This window comes from Panthera pardus, unplaced genomic scaffold (assembly GCF_024362965.1).
Source record: "Panthera pardus isolate Hobbes unplaced genomic scaffold, ASM2436296v1 HiC_scaffold_24, whole genome shotgun sequence".
Classification (NCBI taxonomy): domain Eukaryota; kingdom Metazoa; phylum Chordata; class Mammalia; order Carnivora; family Felidae; genus Panthera; species Panthera pardus.
The window spans coordinates 124,337,377-124,360,567 of record NW_026526810.1 but is presented as its reverse complement, the minus strand read 5'-3'; positions in this window follow the sequence as shown (position 1 = coordinate 124,360,567).

Sequence of the window (23,191 nt, the reverse complement as noted above, 5' to 3'; positions counted from 1 at the left end):
AGGTCTTTGAGATCTGAAAGAAGAAAAATAACTAGGTAGAGGGGTAGAGGGAAAATGTTCTGTCAGAGGTGGAGGAGGACGCATATGCAGCCCAGAAAAATATATGATACTTGTAGTAGTTAAGGTTGTACCAAGTTGCTATGATAAAAATCCCCAAAATACGACTCACATGATAGCAATTTCATTTCTGTCTGTAATTAGCAACTAGAATGAATAGGCAGTGCTGCCCCAATAGGTTGTTCAGAGACCCAAGCTTCTTCCATCTTATTGCTTAGCCACCCCTCTTGGAACAGAAGGTGTTTTCCTTATCCACATAATCAAAGCTGGTTCACCTTGAAAACCCCACCATTTCAACCCAGAGGGGAATAAAGAAGTGGCTAGCAAGCACCAGTGGAGAGAACTTAATCACAGAGCCAGATCCAACTGCAGGGGAGGCTGGAAAAATGTGACCTTCAGCAAATGGCCATGTGCTCCAACAAAAAGTGTATGAGAGTGGCAACAAGCTCTACTCTAAAAAGGGAGAAGGAAAGAATGGGCATTAGGATACATAGCCTCTGCCATAAAGCAAAAGCACTCCCGACACATATTGTCATTGAACTAACAAATATAGATGGATGTCAGCTGTTGCCTTGGTTCAGTTGGAATGACTGCACCATAAAGATTTCGTAGTTTTATAAGTTTCCTGGAAATGTCCTAGTTGCAGCTTCTCATCTTTGTATATCGTGAATGAAGTACCAGGGAAGGAACTCCATCTATAGAGTACTTACTATGTCAGGGACTGTATTCTGTATTTTGCATACATTGTCTCATGCGAATGTAGTAACAATCCATTTTATAGATGATGAAACTGAGGAAGAGAGAAATTAAGATCAAATTACGTCACATCACAAGTGTATATGATGTATTAGAACTCAGATCTGATTCCAGATTCCATGTTTTTAACAGGTACACGATATGACTGCTCCTAGAAATTATAACTCTATTGAAAGGAATTTAAGAAGTGATGCATGTCAAAAAAAAAAAAAAAAGGAACTAATGTACGTCATTCTACTAAAGGAAACAAAATCACTACATTAAAGAGTTTTCTGCACCCCCTTCTCACTGCAGAATTATTTACACTAGCCAAGACATGAACACAACCTAAGTGTCCATCAATGGATGAATGAAGATGTGGTATATACATAAGTGGACACCTGGGTGGCTCAATAGGTTAAAAGATCTCAGCTGGATCTCAGCTCAGGTCTTGATCTCAAGTTTGTGAATTCAAGCCCCACATTGGGCTCCACACTGGGCACAAAGCCTACTTAAAAAAAGAGGATGATATAGATGTGGCATATACATAAATATAATCTTTCAGTCATAAAAAAGAAAAAGGAAATCCTACCACTTGCAACAGCATGATTGGACTTTGAAGGCATTGTGCTAAGTGAAATCAGAGAAAGTCAAATACTGAATGATCTTATATGTGGAATCTAAAAAAAATTGAGCTCATAGAAACAGAACTGATTGGCAGTTACCAGAGACAGGGGGCTTGGGCTGAGGGAAATGGGTGAAGGTGGTCAAGAGCTACAAACTTTTAGTTATAAGATTAATATGTTCTGAGGTTGTAATACACACCATGGTGACTAATAATACTTTGCTATATATTGAAAGCTGCTAAGAGAGTAGATCTTAAAAGTTCTCATCACAAGAAAAAAAATAGGGACTATGTTAGGCAACAGATGTTAACTAGACTTACTGTGGCAATCATTTCACAATATATACATATACCAAACCATTATGCTGTACTCTTTAAACTAATACAATGTTGTATGCCAATTATATCTCAATACAACGGCTGGTGGGGTAGCAAATTGAGATATGAATTGAACAGAGAACAAGGATAAAAATCGTAATTCATTTATAACAGGGTAGATACTTTCTATTTTATGTCCTTAGGAATATTCTAGTTTAAACATCTTGCTTTTTGCTTCTTTCCTTCCTTCCCCCATTCATGATTAAGTCTTCCGTTTTATCATCTAAGTGACTGGCTTGCAAGTTACCCTTACACTCCTAAACACTGGGTTATACCACATACTGGTCATTGAATACTGATTTTTCAAACAGTGAGACTCCCAGAACAGATGACTTTTAATTCACTGAAGGGAATTTAACCTTTTTAGTTTTAGCTGTTCAGAAGTCTCAACTTTAGTCATCAAACATTTACTGATCACCTACGTTAGGAACAGTGTTAGGCACAGGCTACAAAAAATGAATACAGCCCAGACCCTGCCCTGGAGATGCTCTCAGTCTTGTGGTGGAGGCACACAAGCAAGTGTGCAGTAATGGCATTGGCCTGACACAGTGGCCAAGGACATCAAAGACTGCTTGGAGAGCAGGGTGGGTGTCGAGGACAGGAGAGGCTTCACGGGCATGATGATATTTAGGAAGAATCTTGAAAGGTGAGAAAGACTCAAATAGTGAACAAGGGCAAGGAAGGCCTACCAGGTAGAGGGAAGAGTATTTAGCAAAAGCACAGAGGTGTGTCATATAAGGACACCTGATTTACAACAAAAGCTTTATGGCAATTCAGTAGAGAAATGATAGTCTTTTTGATAGTTGATGCTGGGCCAGTGGAATGTCCACATGGGGGAAAAAAACGAATTTCAATCTCTGCCTCCCACCATACACAAAAATTAATTTATGATAGATCTTAGAACTAAATGTGAAAATAAAATCAATAAGGTATGTAGAAAAAAGATAGGAAAATATCTTCATGATCTTGGGATAAGCAAAGATTCCTTAAAACACAAAAAACACTAACTTTAAAATTTTGGTAAATTGGATTTCATTAAAATTTAAAACTTTGGCAAAAACCAACAGAAGATTGGAGGAGTAGAAAAGCAAGCCACTGGCTGGAGGATACATATATCCAACAAGGAATTTGTATCCAGACTGTATTAAGAACAGAAAATCAGTAAGAAATACACAAAGTGTGCAGAAGAATTGAACAGGCACCACACACACACACACACACACACACACACACACACACACACACAAATCAGAATGGCTGATAAAAGTCTCTCCAAGACCAATGGTAGGACCTGGGGTTTCATTCTGCATGTAAGCGGGGAGCACCATGGTGGTGGTGGTGGTGGAGGAGGAGGGAGTCTGAGCAGGGGAGTGTCATGACCCAAATTTAGGCTCTCCAAAGCATTTGGAAGCAGGAAGACCTGTTAATACATGACTGGAAAACTCAGCAGGGCTATCCCCATAAAAGACCTTATGTGAGAACAATTGAAGTCAGGGTGTGACTTGCTCAGTTTCATGTGCTAGAAAAATCACATTGGCTACTATGGAGAGTGACCTTGGAGAGAGTGGGTTGGGGGGAGCCAGGTGAGTGACCATGAGTATACTTCCAACTCTTCCTCAGGATCACCATTCTAAGCATCTATACATAGGTTATTCTAGAGTCAGGAATGCTGATTCGTTGGGAGTTCTGGTTAACAGGATGCCCAGTGCCAGAGAGCTTTCTCCATAGAAACCTCATGGCAAGATGGCAGCATTTATCTCAGATCTTTCTTAACAGTGTTTTACACAGAGGATAAATGAACAGCTGCCCCTCTATATTGACTCTCTTTTCCCCCTTTTCTTCAAACAAAATGGCAACTGGAGAGGGTTTGGCTGCTCTTTTGGGTTTAGCTCCATTTCCCAGCTCATAGTCACTCCCATGTGGCAAAGAGGAGCTGGTTTGTGGGCACATAAGTGAAGCCCAGCTGTGAGAGAGGCTAAGGAAAGAAGGGTCATTATCATAGCATCTCATTTGGATTTCATTTTTGCATGTCCACAACTGAGGAAAATTGAGAGATTAAGAGCCAAGTGGAAATTTTTTTAAGTTTATTTATTTATTTTGAGAGAGAGAGAGAGCAGGAGAAGGGCAGAGAAAGAGGGAGAGAGAGACATTCCCAAGCAGGGTCCATGCTGACAGCGTGGGGCTCAATCCCATGAACCGTGAGATCATGGCCTAAGTCAAAATCAAGAGTCAGATGTGTAACCAACCAAGCCACCCAGATGCCCCACAAATGGAGCTTTCTTACTTGCAAAGCAAATCTATGTTCTACTGGAACCGCTTGCTGTAAAAAAAAAAATCACAGAGAGCTGGGAACACACAGCCATTTTCAAACACTGTCATTATAGAAAACACCCTTTTAGGGTTAAGCACAGTGATGTAATGTTGTTATTCAAAGGAATGTACTACAAATTTGTATTTTGTGCTTTTATTGTAGCTGGGGGGTAGGTTTTAAACACTGAGCAAAGTATAAGTCAACTGGAATATTGCTTATTCTCAAATGCTGTAGAAATAATAAGAAAGACAACCCCTTTTATTTGAGAAGCAGGGACCCATGGGTGGTTATAAGAAGACAACAGAGAATTTGGAGTTGGACAGATCTGGGTTCAAATCCCACCTCCACCACTTATCAGAAGAATGATCTTTGGACATTTGCTAAACCTCTCTGAGCATAGTTTTCTGTCTGTAAAATAGAAATAAAATGCCTACCTTTCCAGGTTGTTGTAAATATTAAACTAGAAAGTGCACATAAAGCATTGACACATAGTAGATGCTCAGTAAAGGAGAGAAATGTGACTAACATGTTATCTACATAATGCTTTCAGATGTATAATTGAAACACATTGGAGACAATAAATAAAATAGCCGTTTGAATATTCCTCCTGGTACCAGACCTTCAATATGGCACTCCAAGGGCCCATTATCACAGGACTCTCCTATGGTGTTAGACACCCCCCCCCCCCACCAACCCAGGAGCCTCCCCAGGCCTCCCCAGACCCCTAATGGTCTGCAACGGAAATAATGGATTTCCCAAAAGCTATCATTAGTGTTTCAAGAAAAGACTAACACAGAGCTACCCCTCAATAAACCTGCACAGACTATCTCAAAGTTGAAGAGCTGTTGCTTTTGTCTGAAATTAAGTCAGCCCAGGTGTTAACCCATGTTAGGCAGAAGCTCAGAGTCTTTGCCATACACATCTTTGATGATTAAAAATGGGCAAAATGAATTAGACATTTTTCCTCGGATTGTCTTCATATGTCCAGGTGCCTATGACAACAACAGCATAGACTGGGTTGCTCATAAACAACAAACGTTTATAGCTCACAGTTCTGGAGGCTGGAAAGTCCAAGATTATAGTGCTGGCAGATTTCCTAGACAGACATCATTTCTCTGTAACCTCACTTGACTGATGGGGCAAGGGATCTCTCTGGGGTCTCTTTTATAGAGACACTAATCCCATTTGTGGGGGCTCAGCCCTCATAACCTCATCACCTCCCAAGGGCCCCATCTCGTACTACCTTCACCTTGGAGGTTAGGATTTCAGTATATAGAGTTGGGAGGCACAAACATTCAGACCATAGCACAGATGAAATCTTTCTTATGGAGTCCAGAGGTCAGCTGGAGGCTCTGAGATCTGAGGAAACCTGCCTCAAGTCTCTCCATCCCATAATTTGAGGTAGTTCAAAGCCTTCGCTGAGGCATCTGCAGATCTCTGGGGATTTGGTTCCTCTGGCTCCTATGCTGGTTCCTCTTTGACTCCACTTCAGTCTGAGCTCATTTACACACACACACACACACACACACACACACACACACACACAATGTACTCACGCTGTGCATTTTGTGGGTTTAATTAACTTTGCTGAGGGTTGTGGGGGGCACAAGGATGGAGGTGTCACCAGCAAGGACCCCTCTTCTTACTGACTTCACACTGATAAAACTCCCTTTCTTCTCTGTCTCCCTTTTTCCTTCTTCCTTCCTCACTTCTTGCTTTGTCTCAGCAAAGCAGTCCAGCCAACATCCTTTTGAGCTAGAGCATTGGGTGTCTTCTCCCCCACACAAAATGGCTGCCTTCCTCCAATGAATGTCAAGGAAGAAGAAAAATTTTCCCCACCTTATAAAGTTAATATAAATTTCTTTGAGGAAAATCATCCAAAAAAGAAGGGGGGCAGTCTTTACTAACAAAAGTATAAGAAGCATTAATCTAAGGAAGTGGTTCTCAAAATGTGGTCCCTAGACTGGACACAAGGGCATCACCTGGGAGCTTGTTAGAAACATAAATTCTCAGGCCTTACCCCAAACCCACAGAAACTCTGGGGTGGGATCCAGCAAATTCTGTTTTCACAAGCCCTCTGGGTAATTTGGAGGTGTACTAAAGTTTGAGAAGTGTTGATCTAGAAGGAGGACTTTGGGGTCACCTGGGTGGCTCAATCGGTTAAGCGTCCGTCTTCGGCTCAGGTCGTGATCTCGCGGTCCGTGAGTTCGAGCCCCACGTCAGGCTCTGTGCTGACAGCTCAGAACCTGGAGCCTGCTTCTGATTCTGTGTCTCCCTCTCTCTCTGACCCTCCCCCCATTCATGCTCTGTCTCTCTCTGTCTCAAAAATAAATAAACGTTAAAAAAAAATTTTTTTTAAAAAATAGAAGGAGGACTTTGGCTGTTACCAGATGGGAGTTCCAAACTGAATGCCCATACAGGCCAGGCAGTAGTATAAAAGGTATTGGGCAGAAGGGCATGTGATGAAGATATGAGTGAGCTCCGGCTGGTTTCTACTACCTGAAAAGGAAGATCCGGGGTGGTCAGTGTCTCTAAATCTTCAAGAGAAGACAGAAATGTGAGTTTTTATATGCAATCTGCAGCTGTTTTAAGTGTTAGCAACCAACTGAGAAGCAACCAAGTGAGAAGGTCATTTTGACCTTCTCAGTTAATTCAGAGGCTTGCAGATCCTATCCACATCGTCTCCCCACTTACACTGAGAATCACAGGTTTCCAAGCCCAACTCCTGGATCTGCTGCTCCCAGTTCAATTTTGAAAGCACAATTAGGAACACAGAAGAAAAAAGACCTGGAGACATTCATTTAACATGGATTTTGTGCCAAACGTTAAAATGGGTTTTTAAGTTAATGCAGGGCTGTGGAGTACAGAGCTTGTGAGGTGGCAGGGAAATGGTACTTGAACTAACATGAGACGTTGTTTCTGGGCAGCCTTTTTATTTCCATCTGTATTTTCTCAGGAAGTCACCAGGGAATCCGTTTTGTTCCCTGCATCAAGTTTAAAGCCCAGCCTATAGAATATATGCAGTGCTCTGCTGTTGCCATGGCAACCATTAATCTCCTAATTCCTTTTCTAAAAATAAAGTGCCCTTTCTCAGAGTGTCTGTTTCCACTTTTTATTTAAATCTCACTGTCTGCAGAGGCTCCATCTCTGTTTGACCTGAATGTTACTTTTGTTTGGCTCCAGAAGAGATGGTGATAACACACACTCTAGACCTGTTAAGGTAGAAGGCTAATCAGAGCTACAGACTCAGAGGCCATAAAACAACCCCAGTGATTTCACAGAGAGGGGTTCATGGCCATGTTCCTTCAGCACAGGTGCCACCTGGACCAGTGTCTCTCCGGCCCATTATTTCATCTGCTCCTTCCAAAGAACTGTATCTCCGCTACGTAAAGAAAAGTCGGAGAGACAAAGAGACAGGCTGAGGGCCCAAAGCCCAAAGCCCTGATACAGGATGGAGTCTCACTCTCACTCCTGATCTGTAACTAGACAATTGTCACAGGCTTTTCTTCACCTCCACACAGGTCTTGATGATCCACTTTTGAGGCATTTGAAGAGCTGAAGGGAAAGGAAATGTTGAGTATTGACAAAAATTCTGCAGCCTTTGTACATCAAAGACCAGGCCTCCGTCAAGATGTCTGCTAACTGATTGCTTGGGACTTCTGACCTGAGAGGGAAATGATCTATAGACTGTCCTTCCTGAGGCCACTTGCCATGTTGAGATCCTACGAAAATGGGGCTTGTCAGGAGATAAGATGAAAAAATCTACCCAAGATGAAATAATAGGTGTGATCCCTGCCTTCTATGAGCCCGCACCCAAACTAGCCCACACTAAAGTGCCCAAGCAAATGACTAGAAGGCATTCATAAAGTCACAGTGGCATCCCTGGTTTTCAGGGGAATGTGTACTTGGAATTTTCTCCACATGTGGGCGAGCCATCCACACTCCTCCCTCTCCATCCTTGCTGTGGCCAGCCTGCTCCTTGACAATCCAAGCTTGTCTGTTAACTCTGTGATGACGAAAAAGGCACGTTCCTCCCTGCCAAACTAAGTGGCCAAGGCAGAAATGGCAAGTGTGACTTTGGCTCATTTATACCATACACAGCTTGTGTTTGAAACACAGACTGTCTAATGGGAGTCTTAAAGTTTGCCTATTATAGATAATACAAAGTTAGGTAAAATCATTATTTTCTTTCTCTTCCTCTTGCAATTTTAAGAGCTAGTTTTAGCTGCCATTCTGTCCTACTATAATGTTGTTCGCTTGGATGATGGCCCTTTGGCACTGCTAATGTAGAACCTCAACTCTGTGGTGTTTTTACTGAGGTAATGTCACCTGCCATGACCCCAACTGTACACTGTGGCTGGGGGTCAGGCTGGAGGTGATGGGTCAGCCACTGGGGACGGAAAACGGTCGGTCAAGAATTGGTCCTTGGAAAATTTCATATGACTTCATTCATATGTGGAATTTAAGATACAAAACAAATGAGCATAAGGAAATGGAAGCAAAAATAATATAAAAACAGGGGGACAAAACATAAGAGACTCTTAAATACAGAGAACAAACTGAGGGTTGCTGGAGGGGTCATGGGTGAGGGGATGGGCTCAATGGGTAAGGGGCATTAAGGAAGACACTTGTTGGGATGAGCACTGGATGTTACATGTAGGGGATGAATCACTGGAAGCTACTCCTGAAATCATTATTGCACTATATGCTAACTAACTTGGATGTAAGTAAATAAATTAATTAAATTAAATTAAATTAAATTAAATTAAATTAAATTAAATTAAATTAAATTAAATTAAAAAAGGAATTGGTCCTCGCAGAAGTCCAGGGCAGCACAAGGGATTCTGGGCCATATCTCCAAATGGACAAGTTGCTCACAGAAGAGAGCACTGAATTAGGTGTTGGTGGCACTGGCCAGTCCTACTATGAGGAGGAGAGAGTCCAGGGGCAGGGACTGCCCTGCTGGAGGATGAAAACACCTGCACAGAAAGCGGGAAGACTCCTCCCTCTGACTACTTCCCCAGGAGTCTCATGATCTGATCCCTAAAGACTCAGACTGACCTTGGCTTTCACAACACTTTTTCTAAGGTCTCATCACATGCTTGATAATCTTCATGTTAATACTTAATCTTAAAACCCCTGTGCTTTTATAGCAGCATTTTCCCCAGCAGCCAAACTGTAAAGCAATCCAAGTGCCCATCGACAGACAAAAGGGTAAACAAAATGTGGTGCATACACACAATGGAATGTCATTTAGCTTTCACAAGGAAGGAAATTCTAGCACATATTACCACACAGATGAACTTTGAGGACATGATGCTAAGTGAAAGAAGCCAGTCACAAAAGGACAAATACTGTATGATTCCATATATATGAGGTCTTTGGAATAGTCAGATTCAGAGAAACAGAAGTAGAATGGTGGTTTCCAGGGGCTGGGGAGCAAGGGCGAGTGGGGTAGTATGGAGTTGCAGTTTTGCAAGATAGAAAGATTTCTGGAGATTGGTTGCACAACACTATAAATGTACTTAACACTACTGAACTTAACACTCAAACATGACTGAGATCATAAATTGTATGTTCTGTGTATTTTACCACAGTAAAGACAAAGGAACAAAACCAAGAGAAAAAAAAAACATCACTTGTTGAATGGCCTCCCCTCTCCTTCCCCAGCTGCTCCCCTGAGATGAGTTGAAGACATTGGGTCCTAGTCCCAGAGCTGCTGTTCAGAAACCAAGTGGCCCTGGGAAGCTCACAAAAACTTTGTGAACCTAACTTTCTTCATGGATAATTGGGAATAATAATAAGTACCCTGGAGGATCACATGAGAAAGGGTTTTGTGAATTAAATAGGCAGTACATAAGGGATAATGAATGTTGTAAAGCCATCGTAACCCATATGGCACCTAAAAGGAGATCTTGTATCCCATTTCAGGACTCAAGTATAGGAACTGAGGGGATGGGTGAAGAAATGTGCACTAACCAGCAACCGACCCACTTTGTTGAGACAGAACAGTGAGGCCCCACCACCTGCTAGTCCCTCAGCATTCTCATTCTCTCCATCCCAGAAAATTAGGTGAAGTTTTACACTCAGATGTTGATTCACAGACATTTTGCAGGGACATGTGCACTGTTATAAGGAGCACTGGGGGCTACAGAGCACTAACCCAGAAGAATAAATACCAATGATGAAAGTTCAGGCATTAGCTTTTTTTTTTTTTTAAATTTTGAGAGTGAGAGAGAGAAAGAATGCGAGTGGGCAGAGACAGAGAGAAGAAGAGAGAGAATCCCAATCAGGCTCCACACTGTCAGTATGGAGCCCAACTCAAGGCTTGATCTCATGAACCATGAGATCATGACCTGAGCTGAAATCAAGAGTTGGACGCTCAACTGACTTGAGTCACCCAGGTGCCCCCAGGCATTAGCAATAGTACAACATGGAATATATACTGGGGCAGGGACAGAGGTTGAGGTGGGAGGGGATTTTTTTATCAATCCTTTATCACATCATGCAGACAGATGCCAGGTACACCACCAGAGTCTGTCAGTGGATAAATGGGCAAGAAAACCCAAGGTCCTCGTCTTTAGAGCCATGCTGCCATCTTGGTGAGATAAGCAACACAGCTTAGAGTTAAGGACAAGGATACGGGAATCTAACTAACTGGATTGGGATTCTGGTTCTTCCACTTAGCAACTGTGTGGCCTTGTGCATGTCATTTAACCTTTCTGTACTTCAGTTTCCTCACCTTTAAAAATGAGGATGAGGATAATAGCACCCACCTCATAGGCTTGTTGTAAGGAATAAATGACTATTTATATAGAGTGAGTACTTAGTGCTTGGCACATAGGAACCACTCTATAAATATTTGTTAAGTAGAACCCAGAAAGATTGTCAACCACCAGGTTTATTCTCTGGCTTCTCCATTTCATCTTTTCTTCTCATTGCTCTTATCACTGTAATTCCCTGCATGGAAAATGTACTCCCCACCCATGCCCTGGCCACAATCATTTAAGTCTCTCTTATATTCCTGGCTCCTAATAAAGCTGGCTTTCAGACCTCATTTTCTAGTTAGTTGTCTAATTTAGAGACCTTGTCAATTTGCATTACATAGAAATAATGCAGTAGGACTTCAAAGCTACTTGGAATTGTGCCCTGTAGCCCATAGCTCTGAACCTTCCAGAGTGGGCTGGAACAACTATAAATTATTTGACTGAACAAAACTTCTCCCTTGCTGATTCTCTTAGGATCACTGGGTTGGAACACTTTTTGGGGTAACTGTATAGAAACAGATGGGCCTAAAAAAAGTGAAGTTTTCTATCCATAGATAGAAGTTGAGTGAAATGTAATGTTTTCATTGTAATGATTTGGGTTTCTCTGTTATCATTGCTGCTCTTTTTCATTTCTTTCTTCTACTTTTTCTCTTATGTTTAATCTAATAAATCCTTGTTGGAGTTTTAGATAAAATAACATGCACAACTGCAATCTATGCCCCAAAATTTTTCAGACAATATTACAAGCCCCTTAGAAGCCCCATCATGACCCCTTCTAGTCACCCTGCACTCCTAAGCATGACCTTACTCCCAAGAGCACAGAATGGTTCTGACCGTTCTGATTCCCTGCATGAATAGAATCCTACAGAATGTATGGTTTCAGGTCTGTTCTCACTGAACACTATGTTTGTGGGATTCATCTGTCTTAATCGTGCATGTGTTTGTACTTTGTTCCACATTGTACATTGTACATCTGTACATTGTTGTGTAGTATTCCATTGTGTGATTATACCACCATGTGTTTATACATCCTATTGGACAGATATCTGAATAGTTTCTGGCTTGGCGCTATTTTGAATGGTGCTTCTAGGAGCCTTCTGGAACATGTCTTTTGGTAAATGCGTGTAATTGGTCTTGTTTTGTACAGTGGGTTTGTCTCCCCTCTTTTCCAACAGGGGTCCTCTCTCTTGGCACAGTGAGCCAGAGTAAGTGGTGGGTAGGAAAGGAGAAAGGAAAGGAATTCTGATAGCCTGACAACTAGCTCCCACCTTCCTTCCTCCCCTACCACCTTCCTCCACCAGCTCCCTCATACCTGGTATTCTACCTACTCCAGCCGGTAGCTGCCTTTCTGCTGATGCACTTGCCCCTGGGGGCTCCAGCTCTTGTGCTGGGGTCCCTTCCACAGACCTACAGGTCAGAGTTCTTGGGCCCTAAGGAGAGCCCTCTGAATCAGACACCTAACCTCTACTGATAGCTCTCTAGCATGCCCCTGTCTTCACTGGGCGACATGACTCAACTGCTTTATTGGACTTCTTACATCCTTAATAGCTGTGTCTCCTGGGCTTTCGTCACCCCAGAAAACTCATTGTAACCTCTTTTAGTAGTTATGAGTGTGGGATTGAAGGGAAGGAAATGTAGATTTGAACTTTAGTTCTGGGTTCTAGTTGTGTGACCCTGGTTAGTCATTTAATCTCTCTACACCTCACTTCTTCATCTATAGTAACAGTAATAACACTGAATTCATAATGTGGCTACTGAGTTAAATGAGATAATACACTTAATATTATGATAGTTATTGTTATACTACACTCTGCATTATATTTTATCTTGAGGAAGTCCCAATAGTTCACATTTGTTTGCCTTGTTTTTGGCAATGTGTCTAGTAAGAAGTTGCTCTGGCTGAAGCCAAAGAGTTTGCTGCCTGTGTTCTCCTGTAGGATTCTGATGGTTTCCTGCCTCACAGGTCTTTCACCCATTTTGAATTTTTTTGTGCGTATGGTGTAAGAAAGTGGTCCAGTTTCATTCTTCTGCATGTCGTGATCCAGTTTTCTCAACACAATTTGCCGAAGAGACTGTCTTTATTCCATTGGATATTCTTTTCCGCTTTGTCAAAGATTAGTTGACTGTATAGTTGTGGGTCTGTTTCTAGATTTTCTATTCTGTTACATTGATCTATGTGTCTGTTTTTGTGCCAATGCTATACTGTCTTGATGACTGCAGCTTTGTAATATAGCTTGAAATCCAGAATCATGATGCCTCCAGTTTTGTTTTTCTTTTTCAGGATTGCTTTGGCTATTCGGAGTCTTTTTTGGTTCCATAGAAATTTTAAGATTGTTTGTTTTAACTCTGTGAAAAATGCTGGTGTTATGTTGATAGGGATTGGATTAAACATATAGATTGCTTTGGGTAGTATCGACATTTTAACAATGTTTGTTCTTCCAATCCATGGAATATAGAATGCTTTTCCATTTCTTTGTGTCCTCTTCAATTTCTTTCATAAGTGTTCTATAGTTTTCAGGGTACAAATCTTTTACCTCTGTAGTTAGGTTTATTCCTAGGTATCTTATTATTTTTGGTGCAGTTGCAAATGGGATTGACTCCTTGATTTCTTTTTCTATTGCTTCGTTGTTGGTGTATAGAAATGCAAGATTTCTGCAAATTGATTTTATATCCTGTGACTTTGCTGAATTCATGTATTAGTCCTAGAAATTTTTTGGTAGAGTCTTTCAGGTTTTTTCTACATATAGTATCATGTTGTCTGCAAATAGTGAAAGTTTGACTTCTTCCTTGCCTATTTGGATACTTTTTATTTCTTTTTGGTGTCTGATTGCTGAGGCTAAGACTACCAATACTATGGTAAATAGTAATGGTAAGAGTGGACATCTTTGTCTTGTTTCTGACCATAGGGGAAAGTTCTCATTTTTTCCCCATTGAGGATGATATTAGCTGTGGGTCTTTTGTATATGGCCCTTATGATGTTGAGGTATGTTCCATGTATTCCTACTTTGTTGAGGGTTTTTACCAAGAATGGATGCTGTATTTTGTCAAATGCTCTTCCTGCATTTTGTCACACTTTTTAAAAAGAGGCAGGAGGGGTGCCTGGGTGGCTCAGTCGGTTGAGCGTCCGACTTCAGCTCGGGTCATGATCTCACAGTCTGTGGGTTCAAGCCCCGTGTCGGGCTCTGTGCTGACAGCTCAGAGCCCGGGGCCTGCTTCAGATTCTGTGTCTCCCTCTCTGTCTGACCCTCCCCCGTTCATGCTCTGTCTCTCTCTGTCTCAAAAATAAATAAACGTTGGGGCGTCTGGGTGGCTCAGTCGGTTAAGCGTCCGACTTCGGCTCAGGTCACGATCTCGCGGTCCGTGAGTTCGAGCCCCGCGTCGGGCTCTGTGCTGACTGCTCAGAGCCTGGAGCCTGTTTCAGATTCTGTCTCACTCTCTCTCTGACCCTCCCCCGTTCATGCTCTGTCTCTCTCTGTCTCAAAAATAAATAAATGTTAAAAAAAATTAAAAAAAATAAATAAACGTTAAAAAAATTTTTTTAAAAAGAGGCAGGATACTAATATTTATGTGTAGTTTTTCATTTTAGAAAAATTAAATACATAGAGAAAGAGATAGCAAAAGGACAACAGTATTTCCCTCTGGATGGTAGTATTCTGGGTCATTTTTATGATGTCCCTTATATCTTTCCAAAGCTTCTGATACATATACATATACATATACTTTTATACCCACATACACATAATTATCAGATTTTAAAAATAAGCCTAGTTTGAACAATGGAAAGGAAATCAAAATAGTGAACTGGTTATCTGAGGGTGAAGTTAGGAAATGGTTTAGTATTAATTTCCAGGATTTCACTCACTTTTTTTCTGTGCAAAACCTACTAGGGTTGCCACCACGCCATGGGGGCAAGGAGGAATATGTTTCACACGCAGGTGATCCACTTGAGTACCTCTTGGCACTTGCACCATTTTGACAGTAAGTACAGCAAGCCCCACCTGAGAGGGACATGATGACCTGGGGCAAAGATCCCTCAGGGATGCAAATCTGGATCACACCACTAAGTAAGCCCTGTAGATCAGTAGAGGTGTTAGCTGAGGGTGCGAGGAAATGGATGCTAAAGGAGAGAGATGATGAGTATTAGTTGTGGTTCTAAGACCAGATACAGAGCAGGGGCTCTAGCTTATCTTACAAACCTTCCTCTTCTAATTTTCCTCCTGGGAAGAGACCCACTGGACCCTGGAAGGAGCTGTTTCCAGAATGCATATGAAGACCGGATCCAAATGAATAAAGGGTGGACTGTGGTGATCACCTAGATCCCCTTTCAGGAAAGCCTTGTTCCCCAGCTGCTGGGAGTGCTGTTGGGACTGCCTTCAGCTGTCATCCCTTCATGGCAGAGAACTGAAAGAACCAAATTTGTGATTTGGAAAGATTTCTCTGACAGCTGTTAAAGGGAATGCTCTAGATCCATACATATCCACATGGAGAGAGATCCAAAACAAATCTTAAATGTAAAAATCAAGATGTAGAGAAATAGACAGTGTAACTATTTGGAACACCTACCAAGCAAAACCATATACTACTTGTGGATACATATGTATGTATATCAAGATATACAAAAATGAACACATATGTGTATATCAAAATATATATAATTAACACAGTAGATATATTTGCATTCATTTTGTAAACTTTCACATACGTAAATATTTTGAATTAGTTAGCTTTTGCTGTGTAACAAATAACCTCAGTATATTGGTAGATTGCAATACCGAATGCTTATTTTTATTCACGTTACATAAGGACTATAGGTTGGTCAGGGCTCTGCTCAACTCTGCCCAGCTCTGCTGGACTATGGTGGGTTTATGTTCTGCCTCCAGGGAGAACAACAGGATGAGGAGGCAACAAATTATTGTGGGAAAAAAAAGTGATTCAATCTACCATACACACCAAACTTATGATGGTAATTGCCTCCGAAGGAGCAGGAAGGGGAATACAAAGAGGAGTTAGTGAATAAAGGGGATGTTGTCTAGACTGTTACATAGTTTTATAAATGACTTGATGCAATATGACAATTCTGGATGATGGAAATATAGATAATTGTTTAAATATCCTTGGTATTTAGCTTTCTATTTTTGCAGACATGATGGATTGTTAAGGGATGAGATTAAAGATGGAGTTGGGCGGGGGTAGTTAGGAGGTAGAATTCCAGGTAAAATGATAAAGACCCAAATTATGACCCTAAGAATAGAAATGATGTAATAGAGTTATTTAAAAGCTAGAGCTGACCAGACTTGATGATCAACTACATGTGAAAAGTAAAAGAGACTTTAAGTGGAGCATGCCTACAGAGATGAATCCTGAGTGACCACAGGTGTCCCAGCTCGGGTGCCGTTCTCTGTGCTGGGGAACAGAGGAGGAGCAAGCAGGTCATGGTGTGGGTGGATCGAGAGGAAGTGATGCCTGTCATTTCAAGGCTTGGTTGATAACTGAATCTTACTATTTTCCTTTTGTCCTGTTTGTTTACTTATTTGTTCTCTTGCTTTCTCTCTCACTACTGGTTTGCAAACCAGGAAGGCATACACCTAGCTGTAGGTGTTATTATCTGTAACAAGGCTCTTCGCTTAAGGATGTGAGTTCTATAGAGATAGGGTTGGTGAGATAGTGTCAGGCTGATCAGGGACTGTGTTGCTCTGAAGAAGAAAAGTACCACAATGAAAACTCAGTGACTGATCAACACAAACACTTTGTAGACTTCTTAATTTTGCTTGGAGGACTCATTCACCATCATTCAATACCTTTATGTATTTATTTAATATGAACCTGGAGCGTCCCTCAGAGAGGCCTCCATGAGAGCCTGCTAGACAGCAAAACAAGCCTTCTAATTCAGAGCCTCAGTCCTTGTGACCTTTTGATTTGGGGTTCATATCTGAAACCACGGTTCATTTTTCTCTGTCGTTTTACCTCGCCTTCAGACATTCTGGAGGGAACACCCTCGCCCTGAATTCCTGGGACTTCCCAGAAGAAACATTTAACCAAGCCAATCAATATTTAATCTCCAAATTGTTAAAAATCTCTGCAACCCTTTCACATGATGAAATGACAAACAAAAGAAAAACAGAGCTGTACATGCATATAAATAGATCCTGGGCAGCAAAATGACCTCCTTCTCTGGTTAAAAGCCAGACTGACATTACATCTAGCCATGTCTTAATTCCTCCTCACTCCATGTACTTGAGGAAGATACTGGAACTAATAGCTAATTCCCTACCTGCCCCTCCAATTCTATCCCATTCCACAACCCATCTCCACTATCACTTATATCTGCAGCTCATGTTTCCAGCAGCAAAGTGCTGTGATCTTACTCCATCTAAGACAGTCCTGGAAGAAACAGTGGTGATGAAATTGCCTGGAACTAGACTGTTCTACTGTGTGCAATAATAGAAAAAATGCTGGGCTTGCAGACAGTCTCTCTTTCCCTTTTGTGGTTTCGAGCAAATCACATAACCTTCCAGAGGCTTAATGACTTCATGTCTAAAATGGGAAGACTCATAACCACAATGTGGATTTTTTATGAGGATCAGGTGAAATAAAGTCTGTGGAAGTGCTACCATAGTTTTAGAGCAGAGCTTCTCTGGCGTTGAAGTGTGTACAAATGCATGTGAGTGGAATACAGATTCTGATTCTGTGGGTCAGAAGTAGAGCCTGAGATTTCTGAATTTCTCACAAGCTCCCAGGTACAGGCATGCCGTTTTACTGTACTTTGCTTTATTTACTTTGCTTTGCAGATACTAATGCCAGAGCTGCTTGTCCACAGATCATAACTTGAGTTATAAGCTCTTTGCTGTGCTGTCCATTATGGTAGCCACCAGTCATGTGAGGCCACTTAGATTTAAATTATTAAAATAAAACAAAATTAAATTAAACTTAAAATCTACTTCATTGATTGCAGTTGCCACGTTTCAAGTGTTCAGTAGTCACCTGGGGCTAATGGCTACTGTATCAGACAGCACATATATAGACCATTTCCATCATTATAGAAAATTCTACTGGGCTGTGCTAGGTTAGAGTACTGTAGAGATGTTAGAGAGCCACTCTACAACACTCAAACTGTGTGTACTGAGCACCATTCATGGGAGCTCTATGCCTTTTCGTCATACCTTGCCACATGCCTTCTGGCAGCTCCTGAATTATATCATTTTGTAACAAACCAGTAATCCAGTGAGTAAATAGGTTTTCTAAGCTCTGGGAACCGCTCTAGCAAACTAATCAAACCCAAGGAGGGGATCGTGGGAACTTCTGGTTTATAATAGCCATTCTGTCAGAAGTACAGGTGACAACCTGGGCTTGCAACTAACATCTGAAGTTGGAGCATGGGACAGTCTTTGAGACTAAGCCCTGAACCTATGTAACCCGATGCTATCTCTGGATAGATAGCATCAGGATTGAGTTCAATTGTAGGACACCCAGCTTGCGTCTGGAGCATTTCTTGGAGGTGTGAGGACACCCTCCCATCCCACGATGGAATTGGGTTCAGAATCACCTTATGGCCCAACTTCCCCAGCCTTACATCCAGCTATAGCTTTTACTTCTCTGGGTCCTACCACAACTTTAATAAGAGTGAGAGATGAAGTCTGCCTGCTCTTGCATTGTTGACAATGAAACACTGACAGTGTGCTGGAGCCTGCTCACCTTGACTCTCAGGAGCCAACAATACACATCTCTTCTCAATTTTTCATTCAGTGAATTCACATTGGAAGGCTTGGAAGTGGCCATAGTGGGAGTATTTATACCACAGCAATTGGCATAGACTATAAATCCTCTCCCCAACTCCCAGAGAGCCAATGGTTAGACATTTATTAGCATACCATCAGATACAGGAATTGTGGGGAGAGGATGTGGTGCTCAACATAATTTAGAATTTATTTGGAGGACTCTGTTATTTTTCAACCCAGATGCTTCTTCCCCTCTGTTTTCTCCTATGAGGTCTGAAAGTTGTTTCATTTCTCAGAGCAGAGATTCCCTGGCAATACACAGGACAAGTGGCCACTTTGGCAATTCAAAGACACCATTCCATGGCTTAAGACAGAGTGGTCCCCAGCATAAGAGAGACATCAGAGAGACAATGAGACATGAGCCAACACCCCCCCCACACACACACACACCCCACACCTATTGGCAGGCTGCACCTGACACTCACTTCCTTTGGTGTGCTTCCTTCAGTTTGGTGATCAAACCAGCTGATTTCATTTTCCTCTGTGACTATTAAATTAAGAACCAAAGATGTGCAGAAGTGATAAAGGAAAAGTGGGCTTGCTTTTTGTATCTCACAACCATCCTTAGTGGGCTGTAACCACCATGGAAACACTCTGGAAGTTATGGAACACCAAGAACTAGGTGATAGGCACTTTTGCCCAGTGCTGGGGCTGCGGTGGGAAATTAAGTCCAATGATGAGAAAAATCATTTGGAGGACTTGAAAGAAGCTCTGAGTAAGGCAGCTCCTGGGCAAGCTTCTCTTAAGCTCCTCTTTTCTCTTTCTTGGGTCAGTGATTGTTGGTAAAGCCAGCTCTGCGGGACTGCAGTGGGCAGTGCCTCATAGGAAACTCCTACCTCCATCCCTGTTGTTTTTATTCTTCCCTTTTCTGTTTCTTTCGAAGGTTGACTCTGACACTCAGCGAAGCCTCTTTTGCTTTGGATCAAAGTCCTGGAAGCAGAGGGACAGAGAGTAGGAGACTCTCCAGTGATTTATCCTGTGGTTTCAGCAGGGCCTCAGACTCACCCACTCACACCAGCACTGGATGTTAGGTTCTTCCCTACCCCCCACCACACCCTAATGTTTCAGCAGAGGGTAGCATCCATGATGACACTTCCTTGTCTCCTTGGCCTTCAGTTCACTCTCCTGATCCTTTATTCCATTTGGATCAACTGTGGGCTCTTTCTCTCCTAATTATAGTCTACAAAGGCCAATTTTTCAATGAGTTGGCACCTAAAATGAGCCTGTTCTTTTTCACACTGCAGTTTGGTTTTTAATAGCTTGATTAAGTAAGATAGCCAACTCAGGTGAATCAGCTTGCTTGGAAGGAGGTATTTAGGGCTACAGAAGAAAAAGTCTTTATAAGTGGCCCACTTAAAGGTAGATCCAGACGTAGCATGTCAATCAGAAATTCCAAGTTGGATATGCAGAGTTCAAAATATGGAGCAGATATCCCACATGCGCCCCATGTGCAGTGGGGAGGGAGTGTTAGAATCCTGTTTGTATGAGGGGGTCTCACTCTCTTGAAAAAAAATAACTCTTCTGTGAACAAGAACAATAACAAAAACCTGGATCATAAGGTTGGTCCAGTAACCTGACCCCACTGATGGATGGAGGATGACTTAAATGTTGCTATTCCCTCACTTTCACCTCATTGGCACCCCCAACCCATTGGTCCTACCTCTCTTCCACTGTTCCTTACCTCCTATTGTCACTCTACCCCTTCTAGGCTTAATTCCAACAGTGCATCATCATCACTGCCTTGCCTCTGCCATTTTCTCTTTCTCCAATGTGCTTTTCTCGCAAAAGCCTGCCCCTCTACGTACTCTGCACCTGCACCCAAACCACTGACTGTGGCCAGAGAGAAGCCCATGGCCACGCTGTCTGTTCTCACACTCAAGTCCGCATCAGTCCCCAGTGGGGCTCTTGCTGCCAGTTAGCAGTCCCATCTTGCGTTCACCTGAAGAGTCACTTCGCACTTTCTCCTTTTTCCTCAAACCTCCAGTATCTCCTTGCTTCTCCTTACTCTCAGCTGAGGACCCTGAAAGGGAAATAAACATTTCCCAGAAACAATGGGAGCAATTAGAAGAGAAAGTCACATGCTCCCACAAACACACCTGTCCAGATGGCGGTGCCTGGGCCCTTACGCTCTGTCTTCCCTCTGGAAGTTACTGTGGTTGGAACTGTCTACACTTCATCTAAAGCCAAACCCTTCCCTGGAATGCTTCCCCTCTCACCTGCAGTGGTCTCTCTCCTCCCTGCCAGTCAGTGTACAGACATGAAATACAAGCAAAGCAAAACAAAATGTAGAAACAAAAACCACCCCTGACCTCCTATCTCCACTCCTAATACTCTCCCTCTCTTTCTCTCCTTTACCTAAAAATACCTTGAAAAGGTTATTTACTCTTGCGGGCTCTCCTACCTCTCCTTCCCGTCTTTAGTGAATCCCCTCAGGTCAGACTTTCATCACTACCTGTTCGGTGAGAGAGCTGTAAATCCAATGGTCAGTTTCAGCTCTCCAGTTACTTTAGGAGAAGACTCATTTTTATGCCGCCGAGCACCTTCACTGCTGAGACACACTTCACTAATTTCCACTGCTCACTCTCTTGTTTCCTTCTTACTCACTGGCAACTCCTCAGCCTCTTTTGCTGCATCTGCATGGTGGTCCCATCCCCAGAGTTTGGAGGGTACAGTCACCAGACATCTTCTCATCTCTATTATGTATTTCCTAGGAAACCTCAACCTGATGGCTTTAAGCACCACCTATCCACTAACGACCCCCAAAAGTTCCAACCCAACTCTTGTACCCAGCTGTCTCCTCAACAGCTCCATTTGGATGACTGATAGAAATTTTGAGCTTAATTTCCACTCCTGATTTCTCCCCTCCATCAGGTGTCTCAATTGCTGAGACTAAAAAGCCATGGAAGTGTCTGTACCTCCTTTCTCTCACTCACTCTTCTACATCCAATCCACCAGCAAATCCCTGGCAGCTCCACTTCCAAAAATATATCCAGAATCTGCTCACTCCTCCCATATTCCATGGCTACCGCCCTGATCCCAGCCACCACCATCTCTCACCTGATCGTTGCCCCCATCCTGTGATTCCCTTCTTGGCCTCTGACAGCTAGGATGAGACTTTAACTCAGGATGGATTGTGTCATTCCTCTTCTCAGAACCTTCAGATCACCTTCTGTCTCTCTCAGATAAATCTAAAGTCTATACCATGGCCACCAAGGACATGCAGAGTGTGCCCTGGAACCTCCCTGTCCGCACTTCATCCCACTCTCCCCCTCCTGCCTCAGTCAGCATGCACTGCTTTAACAGAATACCACAGACTATGGCATCTTAAACAACAGACATTTATCTTCTCATAGTTTTGGAGGCTGCAAGTCCAACATCAAGCTGTCAGTAGGGTTGGTTCTGCTGAGGCCTCTTTCCTTGGCTTGCAAATGGCACCTTCCCCCTGTGTCTTCACATGATTGTCTCTCTGTACATGCACATGTCTGTGTCCAAATGTCCTCTTCTTACAAAGACACCTCTTCTTACAAAATCGTATTGGATCAGGGTCCACCCTATGCACCTCATTTAAACTTAACTACCTGTTTGAAGACTTTCTCTCCAAACACAGTTACATTCTGAGGTACTGGGAGATAGGGCTTCAACATGGAGTAGGGGGTAGCATAACTCAGCCCGTAAAGTCTCTGTCATTTCACTCCAGCCACACTGGCATCCAATTGTTTCTCCGATGTGCCAAGCCTTATCTCCCAGGTTTTTTGCTCTTCTCTTTATCTGAACATCCTTCACCCTTGCTCATTCCCTTGCTCATTCTATCTTCATGACGTATGGCATAACCCTTAAAATCATAGGCTCTGGAGCCAGACTGTCTGTATGTGACTTTAAGTGAGGAACTCCATCTCTCTCTATTTCTATTTTCCCATCATGAAATGGAAATAATAATGGTACTTTCTTCATATAACTGAAATAAGCATAAATTAGATCCTATATCCAAAGCACTTAGAGCAGTGTCTGGCACATAAGAGATGCTTGAAATATATTAGCCATTGGAGTTGTGACCGTGGTTGTCTAATACAGTTAAACCTTGGTTTGTGAGCATAATTCATTGCAGAAACATGCTTATAATCCAAATCATTTGTATATCAAAGTGAATTTCCCCATAAGAAATAATGGAAACTCAGATGATTCATTCCACAATTAATCTGGCCCCCTTATTTCTTCTTTATTCTTTAATATTGTATAAATTGTCAATGTAAATTTCTTATAAAATCTTGCAATTTCAGCCACTTGGATACCTCGTTCATAATTCTTGATGATTTCCTTCTTAACTTCCACTGTAATCATCTCTTTACCACCTTTGTTTTCAACCTGTTTCTGCATGGGGACCATTGTATACACTTGCATGGATGTTGACTACAATACAGTATTAATAAACTCTTATCATATACTGTATTTCATGTACCTGGAAATAAGGCATCAGAGGACAGGGTCTATATCTGCAGGCAGCCTGAACTAGAATGAAGCAAAGCATTCCTGAGCTTATTCTTAT